Source organism: Coptis chinensis, chromosome 9, assembly GCF_015680905.1.
Source record: "Coptis chinensis isolate HL-2020 chromosome 9, ASM1568090v1, whole genome shotgun sequence".
NCBI classification, from domain to species: Eukaryota; Viridiplantae; Streptophyta; class Magnoliopsida; order Ranunculales; family Ranunculaceae; genus Coptis; species Coptis chinensis.
This window is the reverse complement of record NC_141464.1, coordinates 54,768,650-54,783,126: the sequence shown is the minus strand read 5'-3', so window position 1 is coordinate 54,783,126 and position 14,477 is coordinate 54,768,650. Positions and strand designations below refer to the sequence as shown.

Below are 14,477 nucleotides of genomic sequence, written 5' to 3'. Positions count from 1 at the left end.
GGGCACAAAACCATTTAAGACGGTATTGCTCGTACTTTATTGGAGACGGGGAAAATAGTCCTAAGAGTGTGTCCTTTTTCTTAAATTTTGGTGTAGTGATATACAACTCTAGGTGTCATGGAAAATCCACATGTGACATTAACCATACAACTAATTGAGGTGCCATAAAGAATCCAATCATCACACTAGAACACTCAAAACTAGAAGAAAATAATCTAGGGTTTGTGGTATTTGGCTCTACCCAATCATGAATTACCCTAAGACCTCCTAACCTCCACAGGAGCATTAGAGCAATGGACGAATAAGAAGAAACTCAATAGGGGATTTATATTAGAACATGATAGAAGGAAAACTAAACTAAAACATAAGAAAAATGTTTCATCTCCCCTCCCAAGAAAAGGGAGATAAGCTCCTCATACTATGCTATTAACACAATATGAAAATGAATAATCTTTATAGATGTTAATGGTGAAAAGGTCTGAACTTTCTTCTCTCTTAATTCTAGATCTAAGATGCAAACACTAAATTTCCTAGATAATGTAAAATGAGGTTTTTGTGCCTTATATATTGGCTTACATGCTCATCTGGATAGAGATCCGAATCCTATATTTATTTAGTGTCAAACTCTCTGTAATCTTTCTAGAAGTAATCCTAGAAAGGTTAAATTCGTTTGCATAAAAGTGAGACGTGGCCCATGTTGCCCTCGAAGGCTATTTTGCAAACTGCAGCTTCTGACAGCTTTCAGTTTTCTAATTCTTGTGAAACTCTGACTTCTTTTCCATGTTGATCTTCTCTTCCTATGAAGTCGAAATTAAGGCTTTGAGATCAGATTTAAGACTCTTCTAACTCAATTATTAGCCTCTTTTAGAGTCCCATTAGGCTTGACACTTTTGGAGACAAATATGACGTTTTTGCCCTAAGCCTTTAGCTGTAATTCCCAGTGACTCCTTTTTGACTTGTTTGACTTTTTTTCCCTCCATATTTCACATTTAGGTTCTTTGACCGTAAATCGTCTGACTTCTCTTCCCCCCTCCTTTTCTTCTTGTTCATCTTCTTTTCCTCCCTTTCCAATAAACTGTCTAGGGTTTTGATTTTTGATCAATGTTGATTTCAGATTTACTAAAGTAAAAATTGATCTATGTTCTTAAGTTATCAAATCATCTTAAATATCAAAGGAGCAGTCGTTGATTTTGTCACCAAGGGTAACTCAAAGTTTGGGTAATAAGCTATATAATTTTGTTTTCTGGTTTATGATTCAGTGTGTTCTTTGAGGTTTCTTGCATTTAGACTTGAGTTGTTGAAGAAGAGTCTGGCATTGGTGTAAGGTGTCTATGATTTATTTGATAAAATTCCAGAAAGAATTTCTGAACATGGAAGTTGCGGTTGAATTGTCTTGATAAGATAACTAACGTTTGAATGAAGTGGCATTGGGGTAGCCACTTGAAGCTCCAATAGAACTCGGAGTTGATAATGCTAACTCAGAAATTGGAATAAAAGACTGATGGCCCTCAATCTCGATCTTATTCCCAGGTTTTTATTTTAGTCTTTCACTTTATCAGTGAAATGTAATAACGTTATGTTATGATATACCTATTTGAATATGATCGTGTGAACATTAATTGCAGGAAGAAATGGAGGCTTCTCTTTTCAGCTCTACAAAGTTTGGCTAGTCACGTAAGCGTTTAAGTTTCTTTTGTATATATCTCAGACTCAAGTATAAAATAGTGCCTTCTATACCAGGGAAGTTCCCTGACACTTATAAGCATCATGTACTTAGTTTTAAGTGTACTCTTGAACTGTTGTGCATTCACCCTTTTCAGCAATTTAATTTGCTAACCATTTTATCTTGTCTACTCTAAACTATGTATTTCTTTTGTTTCTTATATGCTCCTTTGTTGGATACTTGGATGTAGAGAGAATCAAGCAGATTATGAGTGGAATCCAGGTATCTTACAAAACAAAGTCAATGTTATTCTTTTTATGGTTTTAGTTAATTCCATGCATTGGCAAACCCAATGCTTTACAAGTATAAATTAAGAAAATGAACTTTCTATGTTGGTAACAGTCTGATGTAATTTTAGTGTTGGTATGGTTATCTTGATGTAATGGCATTAACTACTTATTAATAAGGATAAGATATGGTCTTGCTGTTGTTTGAAGTCACATGTACATAGATATTAAATTATAATTTAAGATAGAGAACATGGTTTTAATGGGGATTAAGGGACACTAGTACATAATAGGCCTTTTGTGACTGTTTTGAAAGAGTTTTTGTCACCTTTGTATCCTAGACCGTCACAAAAGTTTTTTGACATACTTTTTGTGATGTTTATTTTAAAGAATACATGTGTGGATGACTGGATGGAACATTGTGTGACATTTCCACTGAAACTGTTATGAATACCTTGCGTTTATGTGATTGTTTTGATTATTTCTATCCTTGCACACACTCAATTAGTTAAAAAAACTAACTCACAAACAAAAAGCCCGCGTTCCACATATGCTTCACAAGTAATTGCTCTTGTGTGTATCTCTCCCACAACTCTATCTCCCTCTTCACTTGTGCTGCTAGGGTTTCCAAGTTTAATAATACCAGTAGGGATTATTTGCTCTTAGCTCTCCCATGAATCTCTCTTCTTCACTCAAAATCGGCGTTGAAGTAGTACCAGTAGCTCTTTGAAAATAAGATATTGTAATTGGTAAAAGAATCTAAGCATACGAGGTTAGTTGATTGTCTTCTTCCTCTTTGCAATTGAGTGAATTCCTTTTTCAGGAACAAGCGAGATACGCACTCTCTCCCCAATTGCAGGAACAATCGTCTCACGCAAGGTATAGTTTTTCATTTAATTTGTTGTTTGCATTTATTTCTTCAGTACAATTTCAACTGTTAAACTCAAATTTTGTGCAATTATTTCCTGGTTTGGTATTTTTCATATTATCTACTGTTTGCAGGTTAAAGTTTTTGTTGATTTTGTTGTTAGAAAGATAGAAAAATTTACTTCACCAACATGAATATTACCGAAATTTTATTGAGTAACTGAATTATTATGAACAAGGAGGAAAACTGTTTTTAGGAATATGGTTCCCATGCATTAATTTCATATAGACGAACACAGAGTATTTGAGGAAGTGTGAAACAAAAAACTTTAGGCGTTAGAAACACAATATTTTTTTTAACAATGCCGAACATATAGGGTAATAGGCTAAAAGTTGAACTTGTTGTCAAGCGAATTTGATTAATTAGCTTTTTTTTAAATGTTAAGGACGGCCATGGCTTGTTTAATGCTTAAGCCTGAGGTTAAGGTGCAACATGGTTCCGTCGTGGGTAAACGCTAATTGGTAAACACTATTTACTAAGTCGTCGACCGTGTCTATTTTTTACTCTATTCCGTTGATGATTATACTTGAATGTAATAACTGTTTTTTTTGTTCTTGCATGAGAGCATTGAGTATTTTGAGTGTGTATGATTAATGTGTTTTTACAATGACCAGTAGAATTCATAGTAAAACAGCAAGTCTGTTTATAAGTTAATAGAAGGACAAGGGCAGTGTTGGTGCTAGTTAAGCAGGGGTCATGTCTTGTTTTCCCCTTACATTTCTTTTGGGATGTTCGGACCTTGATATATAGTGGTCTTGTTTGTTTTTCTTTTGCCTAGCGGATAGTATGGACGTATGGTTGATGCGACACACAGTTAAATCTTTTAGATTTTGAACTAACATTTGACGTTTTGATCTTCGTTTGCTATTTTGTTGCTGTTACAGAACTTATTGAATAAGGATATTCTTTTAACAATAATCTAATCAAGGGGGTGAGGCATCAAAGTGGTAGAAGATCCTAGAGAACTCTGTTCAAATTGCTTGTGTTGACTTGTTGAAGCTTTATTTTGTTACTTTTGTTTAATACTTTGGAATTATTTGATGTTGTTTACTCTGTACAGTAAAGCTTGCTTTAATTTCTTAAGATTCAAACTAGAATCCTCTAAACACTTAAACTGTAACCTGTTGGTTAATGAATGATTCAATGCTTTTTTAGGACATATAGTCTATAGAATACTTTGATTATTTTCTCTTTAGTAACGACCCTCCTTAGTCTATTGTAACTTTAGTAGTTATTCAAACTTCAGTGTTTGTTTTCCTTCAAGAGCTTCAACATACTTTCTTCCAATTGGTTTCCAAATGAGGCTTCTATTCTTTGTGGATGTGGAATAAGTGCAGGTCTCATTTCCAATGTCTTAACTAATATGCGGAATTTTGTCCAGTGCATTAAATAATATGGTGGATGTTATTCAAACTGATTTCTTAGTGGTACTCTTAATTCATTGGTTAATAGTTATTATAGCTGATTCAAATAGGGGGTTGTAAATATGATTGAAGAAGACAGTGCACCTACTACTCGTGTTGAAATAGCCTTGAGGGTGTTCCGAGAATGCTAGCTACTTGTACGCTGATGCCCGCTTTCGGGGGATGCACCGATTTTGAGCACATTTTTATCTTAGTTGGAATTGGATTTGGCCAGGACAACCTACATAGGATAGATAGTACTTTGTCTGTTTTCTAATTAATGAGCCCAAATTCATTGCATTCAGAGATCTGACCACATCTCTACCGCTTCTGCGACTGCTGGAGGCATCGAGGCCATTCACACCGCAGGTGGAAATGTTTGTTTTGCAAGTGCAAACGCAGGCTGGTCTTTCACACTGCATTCATTTGCCAAGCTGTATGTTAAGCTCCATGGGATCCCATTTGATGTCGCAAAATTTGCTTCTCGTCTCTGGGGAGATATATATATTATCATCCTGATACCAGGGTTTTTAAGGGAGAACTTCCTGCGAATGGAAGGGATAGATAAAAGAATTCATATTGTTAATGTGTATGGTGTGTTGTTTCCTTTGAAATATATTGATGAACAAGCATTTGTTTCCTTTAGAGAATCGCAATAGCATATCTGTTGGCTGCATTATGTGAGATTTGGCTCAAGCGTGGTGATGTCGTTAAATCAAAAATGTCATTGCTGAAGAATTACCAATTTTAGTGGTAAGTTTCACATGTATTGCGTTAACAGTATTGTTCTCTTCAGTTATGATTTTGCTTTTTATCGCGAGAAGACTCTCTGCTTATTTCACTGCTGTGCACATGGCTCTATTGTATGGTTTGTTTGTCCCTGATTAGGAATACCAACTTCCAAGTGAAGGCACTTCTGTTGCAACAAGGACCTTCACTGTAGGTTCAACACTCTTTGTATAAATATTTAACTTGATTTTAACTTCGTGTCCGGTCTTCATCTGAAATCTGTAGCTAATGAGTTGTATATATTCTTATTTCCATCTGAAGGTGAAATGTGGAGTAAGGGGAGACACTAAACAATTACTTTAAACATCAAGGACTAGAATGATAAAAGTAGAAAGTAGAAACTGAGTTGTCAACTGGTGTTAGTTTCATTACCTCTTGGACTCACTAAACGGACACCAAACGTCGATCCTTCTTCCACCAAATGGCATGTTTGAAAAATAAATGCATTCGTCGTATAATTGCACTTGAATTATCATTTCTTACTTAGGCTATGTTTTTAGTCACCGGAGCTGTGTTGTAAACTTCTAGAACAGGGTGGTCCTCTACTATATGATAGCTGCTCTTTCGTTCTATTTGAAGGTGCTGGTGCTAAAGTTACTTATGTTCTAACTTTCATTCTCAATAGGAATGGGAGCAGTTCATTGGGTTGTAATGTCTAAGGGAGCTCTACTGATGATCATTCCTCACGCCTCCACTCCAGCGCTCCAGGTCTTCTCTCCACTCTCAAGGTACGTTCCTACACTCGTACTTTTTTTCTTTTTCTTCTCCAGCCTCTCTCCACTCTCTTTTTATGTTCTTCACTTCACTTCTCTCCCACTTTTTTTTTTCTTCTTTTCCTGTCTCTCTCCACTCTCTTCTTCATTTTTGCTTGGTAAATGAAATAGAGTATGGCCTGCAGTGGCTAGAAATAGAGAAGTCAAAAAGGAATGGCCTGCAGTTACCTGTCAGGTAGTACAACCTACATAGAATAGATAGTACATACGTTATGTCTGTTTTTTCCTTATGTATCAAACTCTATTTCTTTTTACCTATCTACCTTAGTTTAGTCTTCTAAGTCCTCTATTTTTGTAATTTGGATCATTCGTCTTTTTAGGTCCAAGGTGATAGATTATTATGTGCTAAGATTATGTGTTGAATCTTATTTTTTGTCAGGATTTTATAGAGTTCCAAATGAATTTCTTTAAGAGTACAACTAAGCTCAATCTCAAGCATCAAAATATGGCTCAATCAAATTTCTCTGCTTTATACAGAATAACAACACTCTATTGGTCCAGCACCAATTAGATTCTGAATGCTCAACAACAAACGCAGAGCCTTCCAGAGATCTAGCTTAGCTCATCACTACTAAAAAAAGGTATTTTATATCAGTTATGAAATTGCTGCTCTATCGGTTTTGTGCAAATGTCTTTTTTTGTTGATTTGATAGACTGATTTCTAATGATGCCTTGAATTTGGTTAGGGGTTTATGCTAAGATGCAGTACCGTGTTTCGTGTGAGGTTCACTCACATGTTGTGAGAGTTCGTTCTAGGACTAACAGAGATTTAGGCACAGAGTACGTTTATTAATATGAAATTTTGTTAGTAACTTTTTATTGGTTGATTGGTATGCATCTGAATTTGGTTTGTTATAGTTTGTTGTAGCTGAAAAAATGAATGGTATGATCATTTGTTTGAATGCAATTAATTGATGCTGATATTCTAATACTACTGCTAGTTTTGGATGGATATCTGTGAATTTGCTTTTGTTTCCAGGGTGTTGATTTAATGTTTGGAATTTTTGTTTAAGCTTGTCTTATGTTCACTAAGTTCTTCGGTGCGACTTGTTATGACACATATAAGTTGTTGTAGAGCATTATAGCATAAGCTTCCATATATTGTTTTGAAGTTTTATCCTATATATTTTAGAAATGTCAATTGTGACTGTAAAGTATGTAATAGTGTACTCTGACGACTATCTCATTAAATTTATCAAATACTGAAATCATTCTTAGTATTTGAAAATCTCATTTGGATTTTGTTTTACTCAAACCCAATCACTGAGAAGTTTTCATAAATTTTGTTGGATGTCTTATGTAGTGGTCCACTGCTGATAGATACAGTTGTGTTGTTTACCTTTGTTTGAGTCACTGTGTAATCCTGATGTTATTTTTTTGCCACAATTTATGTAATTTCAGATTGACGAAGACATTCTCCTGGAAGTGATTAAGATGGGATTTGACAGGAGTCAATTAACTGAATCTCTTTGCAGCAGAGTACAAAATGAGGTACTATCTGATGTTTCATGGTGATCTTGATATTTTTTCCACTTCATTGGTGTAATTTGTTGAAACTTTTTCAGGCCACCATTGCATATTATTTTCTTATGGATAACCGTTTTCGAGCTACCAGCGGCTATCTTGGAGCTGAGTTTCAGGAGTCAATGGTGTGTTTTTTTCTCAATATATAGTTTTCTTTTATCATTTTGTAGTCCTTTGCTTATTTTATATACTAGTGGGTGGGTGGGGATACCCGCCTCGGCCAATAGCGTAGCCATGGTATAGATTTCAATGGCACAATAGTAATATAAGAGCAGATAGTAGTAGTATTAGAATATCAGCAAATAGTAGTAGTAATTAAATCACTAAGCCCTAAGATCAAAGTCTCACTATTGCCCAAACCCCTTAAGTTCCAGAGGGTTAACTTAAATAACACTAGAAAATAGTTTGTTAGTTTATTGTTAAAGTAATCTACTGAATAGACATATATATTGTTCATGTGTTCCATTTTTTTTCCTTCCAGGTGGTATTCAAGCTTTTCCATGGTGGAACGAATATGCAAAGCTTTCATGCAACGAAGTCATTTATGCACCTCTGTTATTGTTTCTTTGCTTTAGTTTTAACTTTTTGTCGATGAAAATTAATAAACACTTTAACTAGAAGCTTGGTTTTTGCTTATTTGTTTAGTGTTGATAGATAGGTGTAATGAGTTGTTCTGGATGGCGTGGACATTTAGAACATTTTGTTTTTCATTACGTTTCGTTGTGTGGATGAATGGAAGGAATTTAATTATTAGAGTTTGTTAGAGTTATAGATGAATAGAAGAACTTAAATGATACATTGTGGAATAAAAAAAGGTGCAGGAACAGGTACGTGCACCAATACAGGTGGCCTATATATAAAAGGGAAACCAATTAATTTTTTTTATACAATGGAAATTCGTTAGTAACTGATACAGAACCGTTAGCAATAGAAAATCAAAGTGACGTTTATATCCGTTACTGACAGTGGACAAACAAATTTGGTAATCGTTACTAATGAATTCTAACGGTTAAGTATCCATTACTGAAATTAATTTCAGTGACATTTTATAACCGTTAGTAAATTTTGTAACGGATAATAAGTGTTACAAATATCCGTTAGTAATATTTGTCACGTTTTTGTGTCAACCCAAGATAACCGTTACTAATATTTTTTGTAACGGATGTACATCCGTTACAAATAGGCTGTTATGGTGTAGTGATTGGTAACCAAGATAACGTCAGTACCCGACAACTGCGCTGGTTTAGTTATTTGCAGGATTTCACCATTGTCTTGTGCCACAAGTCTGGGGTTCAAAACCATGTGGCGGATGCTTTTAGCAGGCATTCCTTTTTGTTGGTGTCCATGCATACTACAATTTTGGGGTTTGACTCTTTTCCTGATATGTACCTCTGTGACCCCCTATGTTTTGCCTATTTTAACTGTTATAGAAGATGGCCAGTTATCTGAGTTTTCTTTACAACAAGGGTTTTTGTTTAAAGGTAAGTGACTCTGTGTTCCTACTTATAGCCTTCGTCTCTTTCTCCTTACTGATTTGCATAATGAGGGACACTTTAGCAATGACAAGTCGCGAAAGCTCTTATCTGAGTCTTATTTTTCGCCAGGTTTAAGCACAGATGTTCATAAGTTTGTTGCCCATTGTCAACTTTGCCAAGTCTCGAAGGGCCATGCTACTAATGCAGGTTTATATATGCCTTTACCTGTTCTGAGTCGTCCATAGTGTGATATTAGTATGGACTTTGTTGTTGGTCTTCCTCGTACACAACGGTTCTGATCGGGATAATCGCTTCCTTAGTCATTGTTGGCATTGTTTATGAAGATGATGATTACTGATTTATAGTTTATTAGTGCCTATCATCCTCAGATTGATGCCCAGACAGAGGTTGTTAACCACTCCTTGGGTAATCTGTTACGTTGTTTGGTGGGTACTAAGGTCAAGCAGTGGACTCTCATCTCACCCAAGTGGATTTTGCATTTCACCGTTCGGTTAATCGGAGTTATGGGTATAGTCCTTTCCAGGTTCTCTATGGGTTTAATCCTCGAGTTGTTGTTGATCTTTCTCCTATGCCTAGTTTACAACCTATTCATTCTACTGCTTCTGAGATTGCTCAACACCTTCAGGAAACTCATGCTACTGTTCGTAAGAAATTATTGGAGTCTAATGCGAAGTACAAGGCTGCTGCTGATCGCCATCGTCATAATGTTCAGTTTGAGGTGGGTGATTTTGTTTGGGTTATGCTTACTAAAGACCGGTTTTTTCAGTCAGTGATTATAATAAGTTGAAACATCGCAAGATTGGTCCAGTTGAAGTGGTTGAAAAGATTAACTTTAATGCCTATCGCTTTCGATTACCCAGTCATGTCCGTACTTCTGATGTTTTCAATGTCAAACATCTCCTTCCAATCTTTGGTGACTCTTCTGACGATGGGGATAGATCAAATTTGAGAACGTTCAAATAAGGGGCATGCGCCCTTTAGTGGATTTGGTTACGTGTTTATTTCCTTTAGTAGTTTCGGGTCCTTATTTTAGTCTATATGTTCAAGTCTATTTTAGGTCACCTATATAAGGCTAAGTGTAGAGTTTTGAAAAAAAAAACCCTAAACTACCGATATTGTAGACATTTTCCCGGTTTTAAATACCGACATGATCATGTTAGAGACATTTTATGTGATGCATTTTGGAGGGTTGGGGTACAAGTGAAGAAAGAAACTCTTGTTAAATTTCTCACTGATCCGAATGAGGGCAGATCGACACTTCGGCCTGCAGATCAATGTCTTGATTTATAGTTGGTCTGAGGGGAAACATGCATCTGTTGATATAACTGGAGTCTCTCCATTGGTAGGGCTAGGGAATAGTGACTTTGAGGTGGGAGGAGCAGCTAAGAGAGCAGCAATAGGAAAGATAGAGAAGCATGAAGAAGCTTACCTGGCTAACCAGCATTGTTTTATTCTGTTTAGTTTTGACACATTTGGGTTCTTGAGACAACAGTCTGTTGAGCTCTTCAAAAGACTTTAGAAAGTTATGGACAATAATGTTATGATCCTGGGTCTAATGAGTTTGTTTTTAGAATGATAGGATTTGCTATTCAGAAAGAATTTGCGGCGCAGCTTGCTGCACGCTTGTCCTAATTATGTGTAAAACTCGTTATCATTATGAATAAAAATTCTACTTAAAAAAAGGGAGGGGGGGGGGTGGGGGGTGGTTTCGAGTGACAACTTGATTATTATTCTTCATTCAATCAACTCTTGGTTAAAGATTGATTATTTATTATTTTTTCTTAGTTAAAAGAAAGATATTTGGATTGTTTGTGAACTAACTTTCTTAGTCATAGACTCATAGATTACAATGTCTAAAGAAAATTATTTCTTGACAATTGACTTATTACAAAGTGATCAATATTGAGTATTTCAAACACGTCTACAAGCCATAGAATATAGTTTTGATATTTAAACATGTCTAATTTTCATATAAAAACTACATATTTTAATTTGCGGATTATGAATATGTGATTTTCCGTAGATTTCTGGCCAGTCTGGCCTATCGGATTATCAAATAAATGTGATGTATCATACACCATGTCGAATTTCTTGTAAAAATGCACACACGTTGGCTTTATCCATTTTTTGGCCTATATTCTGCCTAAAAGATCTATCAAATAAACAGGTGATCCACAGATCCAGTATCATATCTGGCGCTGATCCGAGTATTTACATGTGTTCGCAGGATTTCATGCCCGTTCGTATTGATTCTCAATAAAAAATGCACACACGTTCTCTTTATCCATTTTTAATTCATATTATATTCAACTAACATGTTTGTGTCACATTCAACTGGTAGTCTTGGGAGTGCAAGTGTTCTGAAATTATAAATCAATTACACAAGGCCTCATGCAAGACCATCCAACACGCACTGTTCCCACTTGGCATTTAAAGTGCTACTCTGCGTGGTGTGCCAAACAAATTAAAAATAATTGTAATAAGAGAAATTTAGAAGCCACAATTATGTTCAAAGTAATCTTCCATAGTTTTATTTGTCTTCCACGTGCAATCAAGCACGTCCATTTTTGCTAGTTCACATAAAGAATATTGTATATGTTGGAATAGTAAAGGCCTGACTGGAAAGTGGAAACACTTATATAAGATCCAGTGTTCGTGATTCCCAAAGAAACTTTAGAATTCTGCCCAATATTTTGGTTTTTAAAAAAATTGAAATTTTAAATATAGAATCGAAATATTGAATATTCCGAAATTATTCAAAATTCTGAATATAATAAGATCGAAATTTGATGAATTTCGGTTTTTAAATTTGTCGGAATTTCGAGAATTCCGAAATCCCAAACTATGATAAGATCTAAGCATATGGGAGACTCTAACTTTGGTATGTGAGATACAAAGATTGTATTTCGCAATTTTGTTTTACAATGAGGAATGAGGAAAATGGGAGTATATTATAGAATTGAATGAACTCAGTTATATCGAGCTTCCTACTTATCGAGTTTTCTAGCGAATTCGAATTAAGTCGCAAGTAATTCATGCTTTTAATTGTATTGTAGAATGTAGAAAATGGAGAATGGAGAAGATAGAGAAGATGCATAGAATTCTCCCCCTTACAGCTTTCTTTAGTGCTCATATTAATAGCAATTGAATGACATTATTAAGTGCTCCATTGATGAGGTGACCTTTGGTGCTTCATGTGTACGTGTAACCGCAAATGACTCTTGGCTAGGGTTGTTCTCGGTCCGGTTTTTATCGGTTACTATAGAAATTGTAGACCGAACCGATATACTCAGTTTTCTAAAAGTCTAAACTAAAATCAAACCGAACTTGAACAAAAACCGAGTTGAAACCGAACTAAATATTCAGTTCTGTTTTGGTTCGGTTTCGGGGCCTTGCCATTTGGGCATTTTATCAAGCTTCAAATCGAAGCCTATATGGGTTTACTGATCACCAGTAAAGTAAATTTTAGAAAATATATTGAATAGTATTGATGCCAATTTAGACATGTTGACAAGTTATAACGTCAATCACAAGAACAAGTATTCAAGTGTTCAATAACATGAACCATTTAGCCAAGTATTCTAAAATTTCTATATGTATCTAGCATCCGGTTTGGTTCGGTTTATATCAGTTAACCGAACCCCCAAAACGAAAACCAGGCCTAACCAATCGGTTTTGCCTTTTGAGAACCGGAAACCGAACCAATGATGTCAAAAACTGTTAATTTCACCCGGCTCGGTTCGGTTTTTTGGTTTCCCATTTTTTTTTAACAGCCCTACTCTTGGCTCTCGATCGGGTTGGACATTTGTTATGATCCAATAGTTCGGTCATAAGTTAATTGATCGATGATACTATAACGCCCTAAGACTCAAACAATCACAAACCTATGATACGCGACTTTTATGGTAAATTTTTTGACAATCTCCTATGTATTTTCGATATTTTGTAAGCATAAATCCTGTCATAATATGAGAATCAAAACAATATATTCCTCAATGATCATCCCAGCTACTTAACCGTCTTGGCCAATACCAAAATAGTTAAGTAACCAATTTAGTGGATTCGACTCCCACGAGCCCAAACTTTACATAAATAATCAAATGAACTTTGACGAGAATTAAGTCATCTTAAATGTTACAAACATTAACTAAATACTAACCCAAAATCTCAAGTCACATATATAAGAATGTCAAACAATTATTTCAACCAAACCAATTAAATTTTCAATAATGACTAATATCTTTGTTCCTAACTCAACTAACACGATTCCAGGTTCTGGTACCAAAAACACCCTCACTCGATCTATGTGTCAAAAGAGTTTTCCTAGTGAACGAGCAAAAACTTGTCCTAATGTAAAAATACCTAAGGTTGGTCAACAGTGAATTAACCAACTCTAAAATGCAAGAAAGAGACGTACCTTCGGCGTGAACCTTCAGGAGCTACTTGCAACACCGGGTGAAAACCAACAAACTCCTTTAATTATATTCTCCTCTCAAGCTTAGAACACATACGCTTACCTAAACCCCACTCAATATATATGCATATACACATATTAGTAAGCCACTACTACAAGAATGTCAGTGGGCTTACCATGCATTCCTGCAAAGAGAGAGAGAGAGAGAGAGAGAGAGAGACAAGTTTGGTGTAGGCAAATATCATATAATTCCATAATCCAAAACAAACGTAAGAATATTTTATCACTACAAGATAGAGGCTGCATTTTCAAACAAAGTTGCCTACGTATCCAAATCATTCAAGACTCATGAGCGAATAATTATTAGCTATTACGAGGTACGTACTGATAGAAGTCCAAAACAACAAACGAAATCACCACAAACTAAGTCATCACACAGTAACATAAATTCTTATAAGGAGCTCCAATATCATCACCAAAGATATTCAGTGAGGTCATGATAAGTCTGCCATGTACTCAATGAGTTCGACCGTCATGTGCTTAATGGGTTCAACATGGTTGCATGCCTTAACTGTCATGCTAACATCATGGGTTCAACATGGTTAAGTACATTAACCGCCATTCTAACACCATGGGTTTAAGATGGTCATCGCATCACTTGAGTCACATTGGCTCAACGTGAAGAACAATCATGAAGACATAAATAATCGTAGAATTAACTCATTCTCATAAACATAGGGTAAAAGTGGTCTTTCACCATTCACTCAAAGAATTCGATCGCCATGTTCAGCAGTGGGTTCAACATGATTGAAAATACCACTTTCATCAAAGTGGGTTCAACAAACGCCCCTTGAGGCCTTAAGCGACATGGGTTCAACATGAAGACCCTTCCCTTAACCAATAATCATGAGTATATGTTTAACTGTTGGGGAAAACGATACCAATCGATCCCCACTAAGATAGCTTGAATATGAACACTCTAAACTCCAATCGAAAATGTAAGTTTTCACTACAACCAACTATCTCTATTCTAAGAAATGGAATTAGCTATCATCACAAACAAGCAATAACAATATAAAGTAAAACATACCACAATGAGACAAGATTTACCGTGGTTAGGCCAATTATGTCTATGTCTACAAGAGTCAATCCTTTTATAAGTATGGGAAGGAAGATTACAATCACTCCTCACAAATATCT

At 35.6% G+C, this 14,477-nt stretch overlaps 1 long non-coding RNA gene across 1 annotated transcript; it reads left to right on the top strand.

Annotated features, from left to right (window-relative positions):
• Positions 1–1,454: 1,454 nt before the first annotated feature.
• On the top strand, positions 1,455–8,138 carry LOC147476753 (uncharacterized). Its single transcript, XR_015209419.1, has 12 exons — positions 1,455–1,530; positions 1,626–1,674; positions 1,914–1,945; positions 2,774–2,829; positions 4,928–5,034; positions 5,696–5,798; positions 5,969–6,018; positions 6,321–6,424; positions 6,530–6,623; positions 7,245–7,334; positions 7,409–7,492; positions 7,849–8,138. It is a non-coding gene; the product is annotated as an uncharacterized LOC147476753 (long non-coding RNA).
• Positions 8,139–14,477: the final 6,339 nt, after the last annotated feature.